Consider the following 16,409-nt stretch of genomic DNA (forward strand, 5'->3'; position numbering starts at 1 on the left):
TTGTCCAGCCACTCAGACCACTACTCAAGCAAGTGAGCATAAGATGATCACCTGTAGTTTATGCAAAAAAGACATTGTTTTGGAGCATTTCTCTGGACATCTCATAGACTACCATGTCGAAGAGAGTTGTGACCAATGTGGCACAATAGTTCAGGGTGCAGTTGGAATGCTTAAGCACATTGAAAATGATCACCATTCCACCAGTGCTGCAGATCAAAGAATGACAACTGTGGTGCCACCTCCAGCTCCACTCAAAGAGGCATTTGCAACTCATCCTGAAGAGCGACAAGAAGCTCCACGAAGTGCTCCTCACACATCAACCACGCCTGAAATCAGCATAAAGCCTCCAGAAGTGAATTGGGTGAGTTTTCTCCCCAAGCAATTCTGTAGAGTTATTAAACCAGCAGATCAGAGGTGGATAGCGCAGTGTCTTTATGACAGTACAGGACAGCTGAAGCAACAATTTTCCCAAAACTGGTTTCATCCACCAAGTCCTGGCAAGCCTGGAACTTCACCTCCTGATCCAGGCAGCTATTTCAGGCAGCGAATGTTTCTGTGGGCACCAATGCGGATGTGGGGCATTCCTATAAAATGCACTGCATGTAATATGAAAATGCACCATTCAGGGATCTACACAAAAGTGAGGGAAGTCATTGACATTGACTCCAGGTATTATCTCATTGGAGCAGACTACCCTCGCTGTAGCAAGTGTAGGATTCCCATCTGCCCTTGGAGTATGGAGGTGCTACAACAACTTGATCCTTCCCACAGAAACAAATTCCCGGCTGTCCTCACCACTCAGCTTGCCCTTGACAGGAAATGCGTGACTTTGTTGAAGTCAAGGACTGCAGGAAACAGCTCAAGTTACTTGCAGCAGTCCCTACAAGAAATTCACAGTGAGGAGTGGGCAAGACGAACTGTAGAATACCTGTCAGACTGTGAACTTCACAAAAAGCGTTGTGCCCTGATCCAGTCTGAGGCAGTCTATCAGCGGCCACCACCTTTCAGCCCCTTACCCCTGGCCCAGTGGTTTGAAACCGTTCATGCGAATGAGATCCTTGGTCATCTTGACGAGCTAAAGGGTGTCATTACCTCAACATATGGTAGAATCCTGAAGCTTGATTCTACAAAGAAGGCAAGTACACATATATTTATGTTATATATATATATATGTGTGTGTGTGTATGTGTGTGTGTGTGTGTGTGTGTATGTGTATGTAAATATATATATTTTTTGCATTGTGTTTGTATAGATCACCAAAAAGCTTGCTGGTGGCATTGCAGACACAGCTACATGGATGACCAACATTGGAAACGAGTTTGGCCAAGTCCTGAATTGTGTCCTGACCACTGGTGAGGGAGCTGGTCTGGATGAACTGTGTCAAGGTATAGTTAAGCGCTACATGGATGCTGGGGAGGCAGAGCCAGAAGTGATTTATGTTGACAGGGATTGCTGCAGTGAGACAGGTGTGTGACAATCTTTCCCTACCAAGAATTCTGTCAATTATTTTTTTTAATTTCACTTCAAAATTGAAATAAAAAAAAAAAATGATTCATTGCTTCTCTGCATAAATTCACTTATCGTTTCTCATTGGTACAGGTGTAACCCCAGTTCTCACCTGGTTTCGACCATGGAAAACCAAAGTGAGACTTGATATTTTCCACTTCATGAGGCACTTCACTTCTGGTCTTACAACAGAGCACCATCCACTGTTTGGCACATTTTGCTCCAAGTTGTCCAGCTGCATTTTTGAGTGGGACAAGGATGACATCTGTCAGCTTAAAGCAGCAAAGAAGGCAGAGCTTTTAAAAAAACATGGCAGCCATATTCCATCTGAAGCCCAAGTTCTGTCAAGCATCACCTCCAGTGAGCTGGCCAAACACTGCAGGAGGAGGACTCGTGGGGTTGAAGAAACGCGGTCAATGATACAAGGATTGCTGGACTCAATGTGGGAACTGACAGACACCACAGGTTTGCGTCTCATAAATCCAGAGAGCATGACACATGTGTGGGAGGTACAACAAAGGCACTTGCCATGCATCCAAGATCCACCTGGTGTACAGCTTTATACAAAACTGGGCACTGGGTTAAAGGGCGACAAGGTCTTGGATGTTCTGAGGTGTGGCAGAGGGTCCTCTTCTCTGGAGAGCTTCCATCACCACCAGTGTAATTTTATTCCAGGTAAACTGAAATTATGTGAAAATATCATATTTGTTTAAATAGATCTTTCACATAAATCATTTGTTATATTTACATGGTTGCTGTTGAATTCTTCATCTTAAGAAACTCGATGTCTTATTCGTTTATCACTGGAAGATTTCCTAAGGGTGAACATGTGATTCATTATTTACTAAATGCAATTAGTATTTTTATGATCATTTTGTCTTTATAGGGTGGCGATGCAATGCTCTGCACACACAGATGTACATGCTTGAGGGTGTATCTAGATGGAATGTCAACCGAGCATATCAAGCTGTCGACATGAGTGGTACATCACAGAGTAAAATCTATGATGTACGTCTGATGTCTCAAATGAATGCCTTCAGCAGCAGAGTCCTCGGATGTGCCCTCCTGCCAGAATTCACACCCCCTGGGAAACCCACCGGTAAGATTCATCTAACTACTTGCTTGATGATAGACAAACATAGTCAGGGTTTAGGTAGCAATGCTTTTTCAGAGTTTATTGAGACAGACAGGGAGTCAGACACTTGGATTTGTCATTATCTATGGTATGTGTGATAAAAGGCATTCCGTATGGGTAACAAAAGGCATTTAACGATGGACGTCAAAGGTGTCAACAGAGGTCACTACAGATGGGCTAATGACAAAAGGCGTTGTCCATGGGTAACAAAAGGCATTAACGATGGACATCAAAGGTGTTAACGAAGGTGGTGGCAAAGTTCACTACAGGTAGACTAATGACAGAGTGTCTGTGCACGACACATTCTTTATTCAATCTTTGAAGACTTAAACAAAGGATATAGTGGTCATAAGATAAGGTCATAGACAAAAGACATCACAAAATTAGCACAGAGCGTGTCAAGATATATTCAAAATATATCACTTGATAAACAAAATGTGTTATTTAAATATTAGCAGATGGATTACAATCCAAGTTGGCAGTTTGACCAAATCTAACGTGATATCACTGAATGTGAGGTTGTAAATTTATTCAGTTTAGTTTGCTTTCTTCTGCCTATGTGATTTTATTTTTCTTACTCAGTGCAATTTTCATGAGCGATTTAAATTAATGGCAAATAATTAACAATAGATTGTTTGTTAAAAATGTTACATAGTCTGATCTACTTCTCTTAATTCAAAAAATATTTAATGTTTTTTATGATAGGTGAGCATATTGCTGTGGAGTACTTGCTGGCACAGTCCAACAGAGGGGATCTGCTGGCTCCTCTGCAGCATGCTGAAATAGGCATCACTCTGCCAGAGGTGCAGGCTGAAGTTCAGGAGGATGAGTGCCTGGATGTCACAGTCTGTGATGTGACTGATATCAGTGTAGACACTTCACACACCTCCAGCAGCCTTGACATACTTGCTGACTCCTCATACCAGGTAATGTGACTTTTTTTTAGGGAAAGTTAATTTACAGTTGCTCTTTATGTTGAATTGTCACATGAATCTACAGGTTGTAGATTCTAAACAAAATCTACATTTTGTTTAGAGTTTTTGTAGTTTATTCCTGACTAACAATGCATAATTTAGGAAACCAGTCTTGGAAGCAGTGGCCCTCATCTTACTGACAGTGACACTGAGGATATTTACTCTGGTGTGCCCGACGCATTGGCTCCGGTAAAATGGCTAAAGTTTTATAATCTGTAAATTGTGAAGAATAATTTATCAGTTTTTTTTACCGAAATTAAGGATTTTTTTTTTAACAGGATAGTCGTTGTGATTCAAGGGGTGTTCTTGGATGGGAGGCAGTGGATGACTTGGCAGGGTACCTTGTCAGCCTCAACCGCACCATTACTGCTTTATCAACCAACGAGATAGCAGAGATCTTGCGACTGTATTCCTGTCTGCATGCCATGGACCAAATCCCCTCCAGATATTCACTTAAATCCAAGAAAAAGACCTTGCCAGGTCCATGGAGAGCTTCACGGAAGCGTAGTGGCTCAGCCCCTGGTCAGCAAGCAGCTGAGAGGTGAGTTGACCTTTAGTGGATGCACACATTTTGTAATTTACATACAGACTGTGGAAGTATATTTCTGACAGTTCTCAAAGGAATTGTGTAAATTATCATGTCACAATAGCAATTACCTTTCTTAATTGAAAACTGGCAGACGCATGTTCGTGTAAACAAAAATAAAAAATAGTCGTATGTGATTTGCATTTTCTGAAATAATATTCTGTATATTTTGGTGATGCTGTTATTGAAACAATTGTAGTGATAGGATATTGATCATGCATTACACAAACAATGCATCTGTTTATCCACAGACTGTTCATGACTCATGGCCAGGCTGCCCAGAGACCTGATGCCAACAGGATTTCTGAATGTGTTGCCCTCAAGCTTTTGAAGGAATACAGGGAAGCAAGGAATAGGCCTAAAGACAACAAGGGAAAAACCTTTCCTATTCCACAGGCAATCGTCATGACATACAGTCACATCAAGCAGCTGCTTGAAGACTGCAAAGAGCTGCTGGACCGGACCAACCTGGTTTTAGTAACCATAAATAACACTACAGTTTCTTCTTGGTGAGTTGGGCTTCTGTTCTCTACACTCAGTTCAATGATGAAAGCTTTGCAATTTTTTATTCTAAAATGGATTTGTTTTTTCAGGCTGCTTGATCGGCAGAAGAGAACTGACCGGGACACCTTGCTACAAGGAGTGGACCTTCCCCAGCAGATCAGTGTGGCAAAAGATTTACTGCCAAAACCTAGAGGGCTCCCATCAACACCTGTTCAACATGGACATGCTGTCATTGAGTTCCAGGAACCTGAAAATCTTGAGGGTGAGGCAGTAATTCGCCGCCGTAAGCATGCAAGAACAGAGACTACAGCGTCACAGAGTCAGGCAGCAGGTGAACCCTTCTGGCCTGGGGTCCAGCAAGATCCTGATTGGTTTAACTGGCCTGGGTTTTCAGATCAGCAGGGTCATCATCCATCAGCGCCAGGACCTCTGCCTCAGGGTTGGTCATCCTTTCCGCCTGCTCATCGGCCGTCAGCTCCAACACCACATTCCCAAGAATGGTCCACCTTTCCACCTGCTCACCGGCCATCAGCTCCAACACCACAGACTCAGGGGTGGTCATCCTTTCCACCTGCTCATCGGCCATCAGCTCCAACACCACAGACTCAGGAGTGGTCATCCTTTCCACCTGCTCATCGCCCATCAGCTCCAACACCACAGACTCAGGGGTGGTCATCCTTTCTGCCGGGTCCTCAGCCATCAGCTCCAGAACCGCAGACTCAGGGGTGGTCATCCTTTCTGCCGGGTCCTCAGCCATCAGCTCCAGTACTGCAGTTTCAGAATCGACAACGTGCATGGAGACTGCGAAAGGCAGAGCAAGAGGATCAAGAGCGTGTGGCAAGAGGGGAGCCACCAAGGAAGCGGCATTCTAAAGAAGGCTATGAGTACAAATGCAAAATATGTGGTCAGTCAAAAAACAAACTTACTGGCCACACTCAGGTGAAAGGAAAATGGTACTGTCCAGCATCTGGGAAGACCATTGAGCAGTGGAAAGCCTCTCTATAGTCTATTTTGTAATGACTTTTGTAATTTTGTTTAAAAAAAAAAAAAAGACTTGTAATTTTGTAAAAAAAAAAAAAAGTTTTGTAGTTATGACTTGTAATTTTTGTAATGACTTGAAGTTTTGTAAAAAAAAAAAAAGACTTTTGTAAAGAAAAAAAAAGACTTGTAATTTTTTTTTTTAAATTGTAATTTTGTTGTTCTTAATAATAATTATTGTTCTTAATAATAGTAATATAATTACATAGTAATAAATAGTTATTATTGTTATTAATACTTGTGCTGTTATTAAGTAAAGTTTTTAATTGTTTAAAGGGAATAAAGTTTGTTTGGAGAAATAAGTGTCCTGTGTGGTAATCTTTTAGTTTAATGAAAGTGTACAAAGAATTTAATATTAAGTGTAGATATATTCTTGTTGAAAAAAACAGAATATTATTGGTATGTCTCTTGATTTGGGAAAAATAAGGTGAAATAAATCTGAGCGTTGACCTTTCAGTAATTTTTTTTGAGTAAAATCTAGTAGGAGAGTAAAAAAAAAAAAATCTCCTCCTCGTCCCCCCCCTCCTCCCTCCTGCCTCCCCCCTCCTCCCTCTTCCCTCGTCGCCCCCCCCCCCCCCCTTTTTTTTCTTTCCCCCCTCCAGGCAGCTCCTTTTGCCCTGGCTTTGGCCGAGTGGTTAAGGCGATGGACTAGAAATCCATTGGGGTCTCCCCGCGCAGGTTTGAATCCTGCCGACTACGGCCTTTATGTTGCTTGTGGAAGGGCAGTTGCGACCTGGTCCATGGTGCCTGTTCCCCAAATAACAGAGTAGATGGAAATCCTAGTACCTAGTACGTGTCCTCAACGCCAACTGAAACTCGGCACAATAGGCTGTGTCGATGCCCTGCAGGTGCTGCTTTTCGTTAACCGACTACTATGACTGCTTTCACTGACTGACCCAAGTGCACTTCCCAGGCGTGTGTTGGCAGCCTAAGTCGCGGGCATGGTCCACGACGCAAACTGTACTCACCCATAGCGCGTCAGGATGGTCGAGCGCTTAAATCCAATTGCATGTGGACTCCAAAGGGGAAGGCGGAGCTTACAGGTCGGCCGTGTTTGAAGCCGTGAACGCTACTTTTGTTGCGCAGTCTCCCGGGGACTCATTTAAGCCTGTGGCACATACCGAGTGTATAAATCTACAGAGTTCCAATTCCACCCAGGACTGCTGCTAACCATGGGATTAGCTGAATAATGCGCATTTGGAGCACAGAACAGGAAGAAGCAAGCAGGCTGACTGGCATGGAAACTGTGGCTGAAGACAGAGAGACAAGAACTCGGTGAGGCAGGGAGCCCCTTGGCATTCCTACGGTCAGGCCTGATTCAAAAGAACGGGTGCTGTCCACTATAGTAAGGAGGAACGCTCCTTCGAAGGTAGTCAGGACTAGACATACGCTGGGCCTCTTGTTCGCTGATTGAGGCTTGGGGCAGGCGCGGTGCTTTTTCAAGCAAGATCCCTTGGCTTTCCCACTGTCGGGCCTAAGGGAAAAGCAGCCTCCCCGTCGGGGAATCGAACCCCGGTCTTCCGCGTGACAGGCGGAGATACTGTCCACTATACTAACGAGGAGCACCTGGCTGAACCCTTGAAGGCTGTGGAGACGAAACTGTGACGAGACGTACGCCGGGCCTTCCCCAGGGCAAGTTGAAGCCCGATCACAGCGTGGCACCCGAAGATATTGAAATCAATCTTGTGCAGCTGTCCAGAAGAGTTCGGTCTTTCTCCTCTTCTAAGACAAAAACTGCTGTAGATCAGAGGATTAGCTCAATAAGGTTTGTTGGGAGCAGAGAACAGTCAAAAGCAAGCACGCTGGTTGGCATAGAAATTGTGGCTGAACCATCTGAAAATGAACAGGAAGAATCAAGCAGGCCTGATTTAGAAATAGAACAGAGGAGCTGCTGTCCACTGTACTAAGGACGAACTCTCTGGGCATGCTTTGAAGGCAGTTGGGACTAGACACACGCTGGGCCTCCGCCAGGGTAAGCTGACCACGGGGGAACCCTCCTCGCTGCTTTGGATTCTGAGCTGCATTTTCACGCACTGGCTCGATTTTACAGTGCTGCCCGGAGATGATTGCCGAGTGAACCAACTACACTGCCTTGTTGTGTTGTCGATGGAGACTCTGTGCATAGTCCCAACCTGGAGCTTATGAACTTTTGGACTGAGGCCTACTGTAGCATGTTCAGCAATCGGAACAAAAAGAAAGGAAAATCCATTCCCGGCAGAGGTTCGAACGCTTAACAGCAGGTCTGAGCTTCTTTTTGCCCGAACATGGGTGGAAATTGCTCATTGCTCTCGATTACAAGGTTAATTTATACTACTGGCTTGATACCGACCACGCTGCCTCGTTGTGCTGCTGTTGGACCCTGTGCATGGTCCCTACATTAAGTCACTTACCATCAAAAGAAAGAGCTTTGGAACGCACAAAAAATAAATGTATCGATTTGTGAATTAATAATTAAAGGGGGGGGGGGAATGGGGGGCAGCCAGTCGGAGCTTGTAGTCGTGGCCGAGTGGTTAAGGCGATGGACTAGAAATCCATTGGGGTCTCCCCGCGCAGGTTCGAATCCTGCCGACTACGGCCTTTATGTTGCTTGTGGAAGGGCAGTTGCGACCTGGTCCATGGTGCCTGTTCCCCAAATAACAGAGTAGATGGAAATCCTAGTACCTAGTACGTGTCCTCAACGCCAACTGAAACTCGGCACAATAGGCTGTGTCGATGCCCTGCAGGTGCTGCTTTTCGTTAACCGACTACTATGACTGCTTTCACTGACTGACCCAAGTGCACTTCCCAGGCGTGTGTTGGCAGCCTAAGTCGCGGGCATGGTCCACGACGCAAACTGTACTCACCCATAGCGCGTCAGGATGGTCGAGCGCTTAAATCCAATTGCATGTGGACTCCAAAGGGGAAGGCGGAGCTTACAGGTCGGCCGTGTTTGAAGCCGTGAACGCTACTTTTGTTGCGCAGTCTCCCGGGGACTCATTTAAGCCTGTGGCACATACCGAGTGTATAAATCTACAGAGTTCCAATTCCACCCAGGACTGCTGCTAACCATGGGATTAGCTGAATAATGCGCATTTGGAGCACAGAACAGGAAGAAGCAAGCAGGCTGACTGGCATGGAAACTGTGGCTGAAGACAGAGAGACAAGAACTCGGTGAGGCAGGGAGCCCCTTGGCATTCCTACGGTCAGGCCTGATTCAAAAGAACGGGTGCTGTCCACTATAGTAAGGAGGAACGCTCCTTCGAAGGTAGTCAGGACTAGACATACGCTGGGCCTCTTGTTCGCTGATTGAGGCTTGGGGCAGGCGCGGTGCTTTTTCAAGCAAGATCCCTTGGCTTTCCCACTGTCGGGCCTAAGGGAAAAGCAGCCTCCCCGTCGGGGAATCGAACCCCGGTCTTCCGCGTGACAGGCGGAGATACTGTCCACTATACTAACGAGGAGCACCTGGCTGAACCCTTGAAGGCTGTGGAGACGAAACTGTGACGAGACGTACGCCGGGCCTTCCCCAGGGCAAGTTGAAGCCCGATCACAGCGTGGCACCCGAAGATATTGAAATCAATCTTGTGCAGCTGTCCAGAAGAGTTCGGTCTTTCTCCTCTTCTAAGACAAAAACTGCTGTAGATCAGAGGATTAGCTCAATAAGGTTTGTTGGGAGCAGAGAACAGTCAAAAGCAAGCACGCTGGTTGGCATAGAAATTGTGGCTGAACCATCTGAAAATGAACAGGAAGAATCAAGCAGGCCTGATTTAGAAATAGAACAGAGGAGCTGCTGTCCACTGTACTAAGGACGAACTCTCTGGGCATGCTTTGAAGGCAGTTGGGACTAGACACACGCTGGGCCTCCGCCAGGGTAAGCTGACCACGGGGGAACCCTCCTCGCTGCTTTGGATTCTGAGCTGCATTTTCACGCACTGGCTCGATTTTACAGTGCTGCCCGGAGATGATTGCCGAGTGAACCAACTACACTGCCTTGTTGTGTTGTCGATGGAGACTCTGTGCATAGTCCCAACCTGGAGCTTATGAACTTTTGGACTGAGGCCTACTGTAGCATGTTCAGCAATCGGAACAAAAAGAAAGGAAAATCCATTCCCGGCAGAGGTTCGAACGCTTAACAGCAGGTCTGAGCTTCTTTTTGCCCGAACATGGGTGGAAATTGCTCATTGCTTTCGATTACAAGGTTAATTTATACTACTGGCTTGATACCGACCACGCTGCCTCGTTGTGCTGCTGTTGGACCCTGTGCATGGTCCCTACATTAAGTCACTTACCATCAAAAGAAAGAGCTTTGGAACGCACAAAAAATAAATGTATCGATTTGTGAATTAATAATTAAAGGGGGGGGGGGGGGGGAAGGGGGGGCAGCCAGTCGGAGCTTGTAGTCGTGGCCGAGTGGTTAAGGCGATGGACTAGAAATCCATTGGGGTCTCCCCGCGCAGGTTCGAATCCTGCCGACTACGGCCTTTATGTTGCTTGTGGAAGGGCAGTTGCGACCTGGTCCATGGTGCCTGTTCCCCAAATAACAGAGTAGATGGAAATCCTAGTACCTAGTACGTGTCCTCAACGCCAACTGAAACTCGGCACAATAGGCTGTGTCGATGCCCTGCAGGTGCTGCTTTTCGTTAACCGACTACTATGACTGCTTTCACTGACTGACCCAAGTGCACTTCCCAGGCGTGTGTTGGCAGCCTAAGTCGCGGGCATGGTCCACGACGCAAACTGTACTCACCCATAGCGCGTCAGGATGGTCGAGCGCTTAAATCCAATTGCATGTGGACTCCAAAGGGGAAGGCGGAGCTTACAGGTCGGCCGTGTTTGAAGCCGTGAACGCTACTTTTGTTGCGCAGTCTCCCGGGGACTCATTTAAGCCTGTGGCACATACCGAGTGTATAAATCTACAGAGTTCCAATTCCACCCAGGACTGCTGCTAACCATGGGATTAGCTGAATAATGCGCATTTGGAGCACAGAACAGGAAGAAGCAAGCAGGCTGACTGGCATGGAAACTGTGGCTGAAGACAGAGAGACAAGAACTCGGTGAGGCAGGGAGCCCCTTGGCATTCCTACGGTCAGGCCTGATTCAAAAGAACGGGTGCTGTCCACTATAGTAAGGAGGAACGCTCCTTCGAAGGTAGTCAGGACTAGACATACGCTGGGCCTCTTGTTCGCTGATTGAGGCTTGGGGCAGGCGCGGTGCTTTTTCAAGCAAGATCCCTTGGCTTTCCCACTGTCGGGCCTAAGGGAAAAGCAGCCTCCCCGTCGGGGAATCGAACCCCGGTCTTCCGCGTGACAGGCGGAGATACTGTCCACTATACTAACGAGGAGCACCTGGCTGAACCCTTGAAGGCTGTGGAGACGAAACTGTGACGAGACGTACGCCGGGCCTTCCCCAGGGCAAGTTGAAGCCCGATCACAGCGTGGCACCCGAAGATATTGAAATCAATCTTGTGCAGCTGTCCAGAAGAGTTCGGTCTTTCTCCTCTTCTAAGACAAAAACTGCTGTAGATCAGAGGATTAGCTCAATAAGGTTTGTTGGGAGCAGAGAACAGTCAAAAGCAAGCACGCTGGTTGGCATAGAAATTGTGGCTGAACCATCTGAAAATGAACAGGAAGAATCAAGCAGGCCTGATTTAGAAATAGAACAGAGGAGCTGCTGTCCACTGTACTAAGGACGAACTCTCTGGGCATGCTTTGAAGGCAGTTGGGACTAGACACACGCTGGGCCTCCGCCAGGGTAAGCTGACCACGGGGGAACCCTCCTCGCTGCTTTGGATTCTGAGCTGCATTTTCACGCACTGGCTCGATTTTACAGTGCTGCCCGGAGATGATTGCCGAGTGAACCAACTACACTGCCTTGTTGTGTTGTCGATGGAGACTCTGTGCATAGTCCCAACCTGGAGCTTATGAACTTTTGGACTGAGGCCTACTGTAGCATGTTCAGCAATCGGAACAAAAAGAAAGGAAAATCCATTCCCGGCAGAGGTTCGAACGCTTAACAGCAGGTCTGAGCTTCTTTTTGCCCGAACATGGGTGGAAATTGCTCATTGCTTTCGATTACAAGGTTAATTTATACTACTGGCTTGATACCGACCACGCTGCCTCGTTGTGCTGCTGTTGGACCCTGTGCATGGTCCCTACATTAAGTCACTTACCATCAAAAGAAAGAGCTTTGGAACGCACAAAAAATAAATGTATCGATTTGTGAATTAATAATTAAAGGGGGGGGGGGGGGAGGGGGGACAGCCAGTCGGAGCTTGTAGTCGTGGCCGAGTGGTTAAGGCGATGGACTAGAAATCCATTGGGGTCTCCCCGCGCAGGTTCGAATCCTGCCGACTACAGCCTTTATGTTGCTTGTGGAAGGGCAGTTGCGACCTGGTCCATGGTGCCTGTTCCCCAAATAACAGAGTAGATGGAAATCCTAGTACCTAGTACGTGTCCTCAACGCCAACTGAAACTCGGCACAATAGGCTGTGTCGATGCCCTGCAGGTGCTGCTTTTCGTTAACCGACTACTATGACTGCTTTCACTGACTGACCCAAGTGCACTTCCCAGGCGTGTGTTGGCAGCCTAAGTCGCGGGCATGGTCCACGACGCAAACTGTACTCACCCATAGCGCGTCAGGATGGTCGAGCGCTTAAATCCAATTGCATGTGGACTCCAAAGGGGAAGGCGGAGCTTACAGGTCGGCCGTGTTTGAAGCCGTGAACGCTACTTTTGTTGCGCAGTCTCCCGGGGACTCATTTAAGCCTGTGGCACATACCGAGTGTATAAATCTACAGAGTTCCAATTCCACCCAGGACTGCTGCTAACCATGGGATTAGCTGAATAATGCGCATTTGGAGCACAGAACAGGAAGAAGCAAGCAGGCTGACTGGCATGGAAACTGTGGCTGAAGACAGAGAGACAAGAACTCGGTGAGGCAGGGAGCCCCTTGGCATTCCTACGGTCAGGCCTGATTCAAAAGAACGGGTGCTGTCCACTATAGTAAGGAGGAACGCTCCTTCAAAGGTAGTCAGGACTAGACATACGCTGGGCCTCTTGTTCGCTGATTGAGGCTTGGGGCAGGCGCGGTGCTTTTTCAAGCAAGATCCCTTGGCTTTCCCACTGTCGGGCCTAAGGGAAAAGCAGCCTCCCCGTCGGGGAATCGAACCCCGGTCTTCCGCGTGACAGGCGGAGATACTGTCCACTATACTAACGAGGAGCACCTGGCTGAACCCTTGAAGGCTGTGGAGACGAAACTGTGACGAGACGTACGCCGGGCCTTCCCCAGGGCAAGTTGAAGCCCGATCACAGCGTGGCACCCGAAGATATTGAAATCAATCTTGTGCAGCTGTCCAGAAGAGTTCGGTCTTTCTCCTCTTCTAAGACAAAAACTGCTGTAGATCAGAGGATTAGCTCAATAAGGTTTGTTGGGAGCAGAGAACAGTCAAAAGCAAGCACGCTGGTTGGCATAGAAATTGTGGCTGAACCATCTGAAAATGAACAGGAAGAATCAAGCAGGCCTGATTTAGAAATAGAACAGAGGAGCTGCTGTCCACTGTACTAAGGACGAACTCTCTGGGCATGCTTTGAAGGCAGTTGGGACTAGACACACGCTGGGCCTCCGCCAGGGTAAGCTGACCACGGGGGAACCCTCCTCGCTGCTTTGGATTCTGAGCTGCATTTTCACGCACTGGCTCGATTTTACAGTGCTGCCCGGAGATGATTGCCGAGTGAACCAACTACACTGCCTTGTTGTGTTGTCGATGGAGACTCTGTGCATAGTCCCAACCTGGAGCTTATGAACTTTTGGACTGAGGCCTACTGTAGCATGTTCAGCAATCGGAACAAAAAGAAAGGAAAATCCATTCCCGGCAGAGGTTCGAACGCTTAACAGCAGGTCTGAGCTTCTTTTTGCCCGAACATGGGTGGAAATTGCTCATTGCTTTCGATTACAAGGTTAATTTATACTACTGGCTTGATACCGACCACGCTGCCTCGTTGTGCTGCTGTTGGACCCTGTGCATGGTCCCTACATTAAGTCACTTACCATCAAAAGAAAGAGCTTTGGAACGCACAAAAAATAAATGTATCGATTTGTGAATTAATAATTAAAGGGGGGGGGGGAATGGGGGGCAGCCAGTCGGAGCTTGTAGTCGTGGCCGAGTGGTTAAGGCGATGGACTAGAAATCCATTGGGGTCTCCCCGCGCAGGTTCGAATCCTGCCGACTACGGCCTTTATGTTGCTTGTGGAAGGGCAGTTGCGACCTGGTCCATGGTGCCTGTTCCCCAAATAACAGAGTAGATGGAAATCCTAGTACCTAGTACGTGTCCTCAACGCCAACTGAAACTCGGCACAATAGGCTGTGTCGATGCCCTGCAGGTGCTGCTTTTCGTTAACCGACTACTATGACTGCTTTCACTGACTGACCCAAGTGCACTTCCCAGGCGTGTGTTGGCAGCCTAAGTCGCGGGCATGGTCCACGACGCAAACTGTACTCACCCATAGCGCGTCAGGATGGTCGAGCGCTTAAATCCAATTGCATGTGGACTCCAAAGGGGAAGGCGGAGCTTACAGGTCGGCCGTGTTTGAAGCCGTGAACGCTACTTTTGTTGCGCAGTCTCCCGGGGACTCATTTAAGCCTGTGGCACATACCGAGTGTATAAATCTACAGAGTTCCAATTCCACCCAGGACTGCTGCTAACCATGGGATTAGCTGAATAATGCGCATTTGGAGCACAGAACAGGAAGAAGCAAGCAGGCTGACTGGCATGGAAACTGTGGCTGAAGACAGAGAGACAAGAACTCGGTGAGGCAGGGAGCCCCTTGGCATTCCTACGGTCAGGCCTGATTCAAAAGAACGGGTGCTGTCCACTATAGTAAGGAGGAACGCTCCTTCGAAGGTAGTCAGGACTAGACATACGCTGGGCCTCTTGTTCGCTGATTGAGGCTTGGGGCAGGCGCTGTGCTTTTTCAAGCAAGATCCCTTGGCTTTCCCACTGTCGGGCCTAAGGGAAAAGCAGCCTCCCCGTCGGGGAATCGAACCCCGGTCTTCCGCGTGACAGGCGGAGATACTGTCCACTATACTAACGAGGAGCACCTGGCTGAACCCTTGAAGGCTGTGGAGACGAAACTGTGACGAGACGTACGCCGGGCCTTCCCCAGGGCAAGTTGAAGCCCGATCACAGCGTGGCACCCGAAGATATTGAAATCAATCTTGTGCAGCTGTCCAGAAGAGTTCGGTCTTTCTCCTCTTCTAAGACAAAAACTGCTGTAGATCAGAGGATTAGCTCAATAAGGTTTGTTGGGAGCAGAGAACAGTCAAAAGCAAGCACGCTGGTTGGCATAGAAATTGTGGCTGAACCATCTGAAAATGAACAGGAAGAATCAAGCAGGCCTGATTTAGAAATAGAACAGAGGAGCTGCTGTCCACTGTACTAAGGACGAACTCTCTGGGCATGCTTTGAAGGCAGTTGGGACTAGACACACGCTGGGCCTCCGCCAGGGTAAGCTGACCACGGGGGAACCCTCCTCGCTGCTTTGGATTCTGAGCTGCATTTTCACGCACTGGCTCGATTTTACAGTGCTGCCCGGAGATGATTGCCGAGTGAACCAACTACACTGCCTTGTTGTGTTGTCGATGGAGACTCTGTGCATAGTCCCAACCTGGAGCTTATGAACTTTTGGACTGAGGCCTACTGTAGCATGTTCAGCAATCGGAACAAAAAGAAAGGAAAATCCATTCCCGGCAGAGGTTCGAACGCTTAACAGCAGGTCTGAGCTTCTTTTTGCCCGAACATGGGTGGAAATTGCTCATTGCTTTCGATTACAAGGTTAATTTATACTACTGGCTTGATACCGACCACGCTGCCTCGTTGTGCTGCTGTTGGACCCTGTGCATGGTCCCTACATTAAGTCACTTACCATCAAAAGAAAGAGCTTTGGAACGCACAAAAAATAAATGTATCGATTTGTGAATTAATAATTAAAGGGGGGGGGGGGGGGGAATGGGGGGCAGCCAGTCGGAGCTTGTAGTCGTGGCCGAGTGGTTAAGGCGATGGACTAGAAATCCATTGGGGTCTCCCCGCGCAGGTTCGAATCCTGCCGACTACGGCCTTTATGTTGCTTGTGGAAGGGCAGTTGCGACCTGGTCCATGGTGCCTGTTCCCCAAATAACAGAGTAGATGGAAATCCTAGTACCTAGTACGTGTCCTCAACGCCAACTGAAACTCGGCACAATAGGCTGTGTCGATGCCCTGCAGGTGCTGCTTTTCGTTAACCGACTACTATGACTGCTTTCACTGACTGACCCAAGTGCACTTCCCAGGCGTGTGTTGGCAGCCTAAGTCGCGGGCATGGTCCACGACGCAAACTGTACTCACCCATAGCGCGTCAGGATGGTCGAGCGCTTAAATCCAATTGCATGTGGACTCCAAAGGGGAAGGCGGAGCTTACAGGTCGGCCGTGTTTGAAGCCGTGAACGCTACTTTTGTTGCGCAGTCTCCCGGGGACTCATTTAAGCCTGTGGCACATACCGAGTGTATAAATCTACAGAGTTCCAATTCCACCCAGGACTGCTGCTAACCATGGGATTAGCTGAATAATGCGCATTTGGAGCACAGAACAGGAAGAAGCAAGCAGGCTGACTGGCATGGAAACTGTGGCTGAAGACAGAGAGACAAGAACTCGGTGA

The 16,409-nt window shown here is 47.9% G+C and overlaps 11 non-coding genes across 11 annotated transcripts; 6 read left to right on the forward strand and 5 right to left on the reverse strand.

Moving 5' to 3' along the window:
- Positions 1 to 6,357: 6,357 nt before the first annotated feature.
- trnas-aga (transfer RNA serine (anticodon AGA)) lies at positions 6,358 to 6,445 on the forward strand. The gene has a single exon. It is a non-coding gene; the product is annotated as a tRNA-Ser (tRNA).
- Positions 6,446 to 7,233: 788 nt separating this feature from the next.
- trnad-guc (transfer RNA aspartic acid (anticodon GUC)) lies at positions 7,234 to 7,305 on the reverse strand. Its single transcript has one exon. It is a non-coding gene; the product is annotated as a tRNA-Asp (tRNA).
- Positions 7,306 to 8,235: 930 nt separating this feature from the next.
- On the forward strand, positions 8,236 to 8,317 carry trnas-aga (transfer RNA serine (anticodon AGA)). The gene has a single exon. It is a non-coding gene; the product is annotated as a tRNA-Ser (tRNA).
- Positions 8,318 to 9,108: 791 nt separating this feature from the next.
- Positions 9,109 to 9,180, reverse strand: trnad-guc (transfer RNA aspartic acid (anticodon GUC)). The gene has a single exon. It is a non-coding gene; the product is annotated as a tRNA-Asp (tRNA).
- A 935-nt stretch (positions 9,181 to 10,115) lies between these two features.
- trnas-aga (transfer RNA serine (anticodon AGA)) lies at positions 10,116 to 10,197 on the forward strand. Its single transcript has one exon. It is a non-coding gene; the product is annotated as a tRNA-Ser (tRNA).
- Positions 10,198 to 10,988: 791 nt separating this feature from the next.
- On the reverse strand, positions 10,989 to 11,060 carry trnad-guc (transfer RNA aspartic acid (anticodon GUC)). Its single transcript has one exon. It is a non-coding gene; the product is annotated as a tRNA-Asp (tRNA).
- Positions 11,061 to 11,992: 932 nt separating this feature from the next.
- On the forward strand, positions 11,993 to 12,074 carry trnas-aga (transfer RNA serine (anticodon AGA)). Its single transcript has one exon. It is a non-coding gene; the product is annotated as a tRNA-Ser (tRNA).
- Positions 12,075 to 12,865: 791 nt separating this feature from the next.
- trnad-guc (transfer RNA aspartic acid (anticodon GUC)) lies at positions 12,866 to 12,937 on the reverse strand. Its single transcript has one exon. It is a non-coding gene; the product is annotated as a tRNA-Asp (tRNA).
- Positions 12,938 to 13,867: 930 nt separating this feature from the next.
- trnas-aga (transfer RNA serine (anticodon AGA)) lies at positions 13,868 to 13,949 on the forward strand. Its single transcript has one exon. It is a non-coding gene; the product is annotated as a tRNA-Ser (tRNA).
- A 791-nt stretch (positions 13,950 to 14,740) lies between these two features.
- On the reverse strand, positions 14,741 to 14,812 carry trnad-guc (transfer RNA aspartic acid (anticodon GUC)). Its single transcript has one exon. It is a non-coding gene; the product is annotated as a tRNA-Asp (tRNA).
- A 935-nt stretch (positions 14,813 to 15,747) lies between these two features.
- Positions 15,748 to 15,829, forward strand: trnas-aga (transfer RNA serine (anticodon AGA)). Its single transcript has one exon. It is a non-coding gene; the product is annotated as a tRNA-Ser (tRNA).
- Positions 15,830 to 16,409: the final 580 nt, after the last annotated feature.

Source organism: Hemibagrus wyckioides, linkage group LG12 (assembly GCF_019097595.1).
Source record: "Hemibagrus wyckioides isolate EC202008001 linkage group LG12, SWU_Hwy_1.0, whole genome shotgun sequence".
Lineage (NCBI taxonomy): Eukaryota > Metazoa > Chordata > Actinopteri > Siluriformes > Bagridae > Hemibagrus > Hemibagrus wyckioides.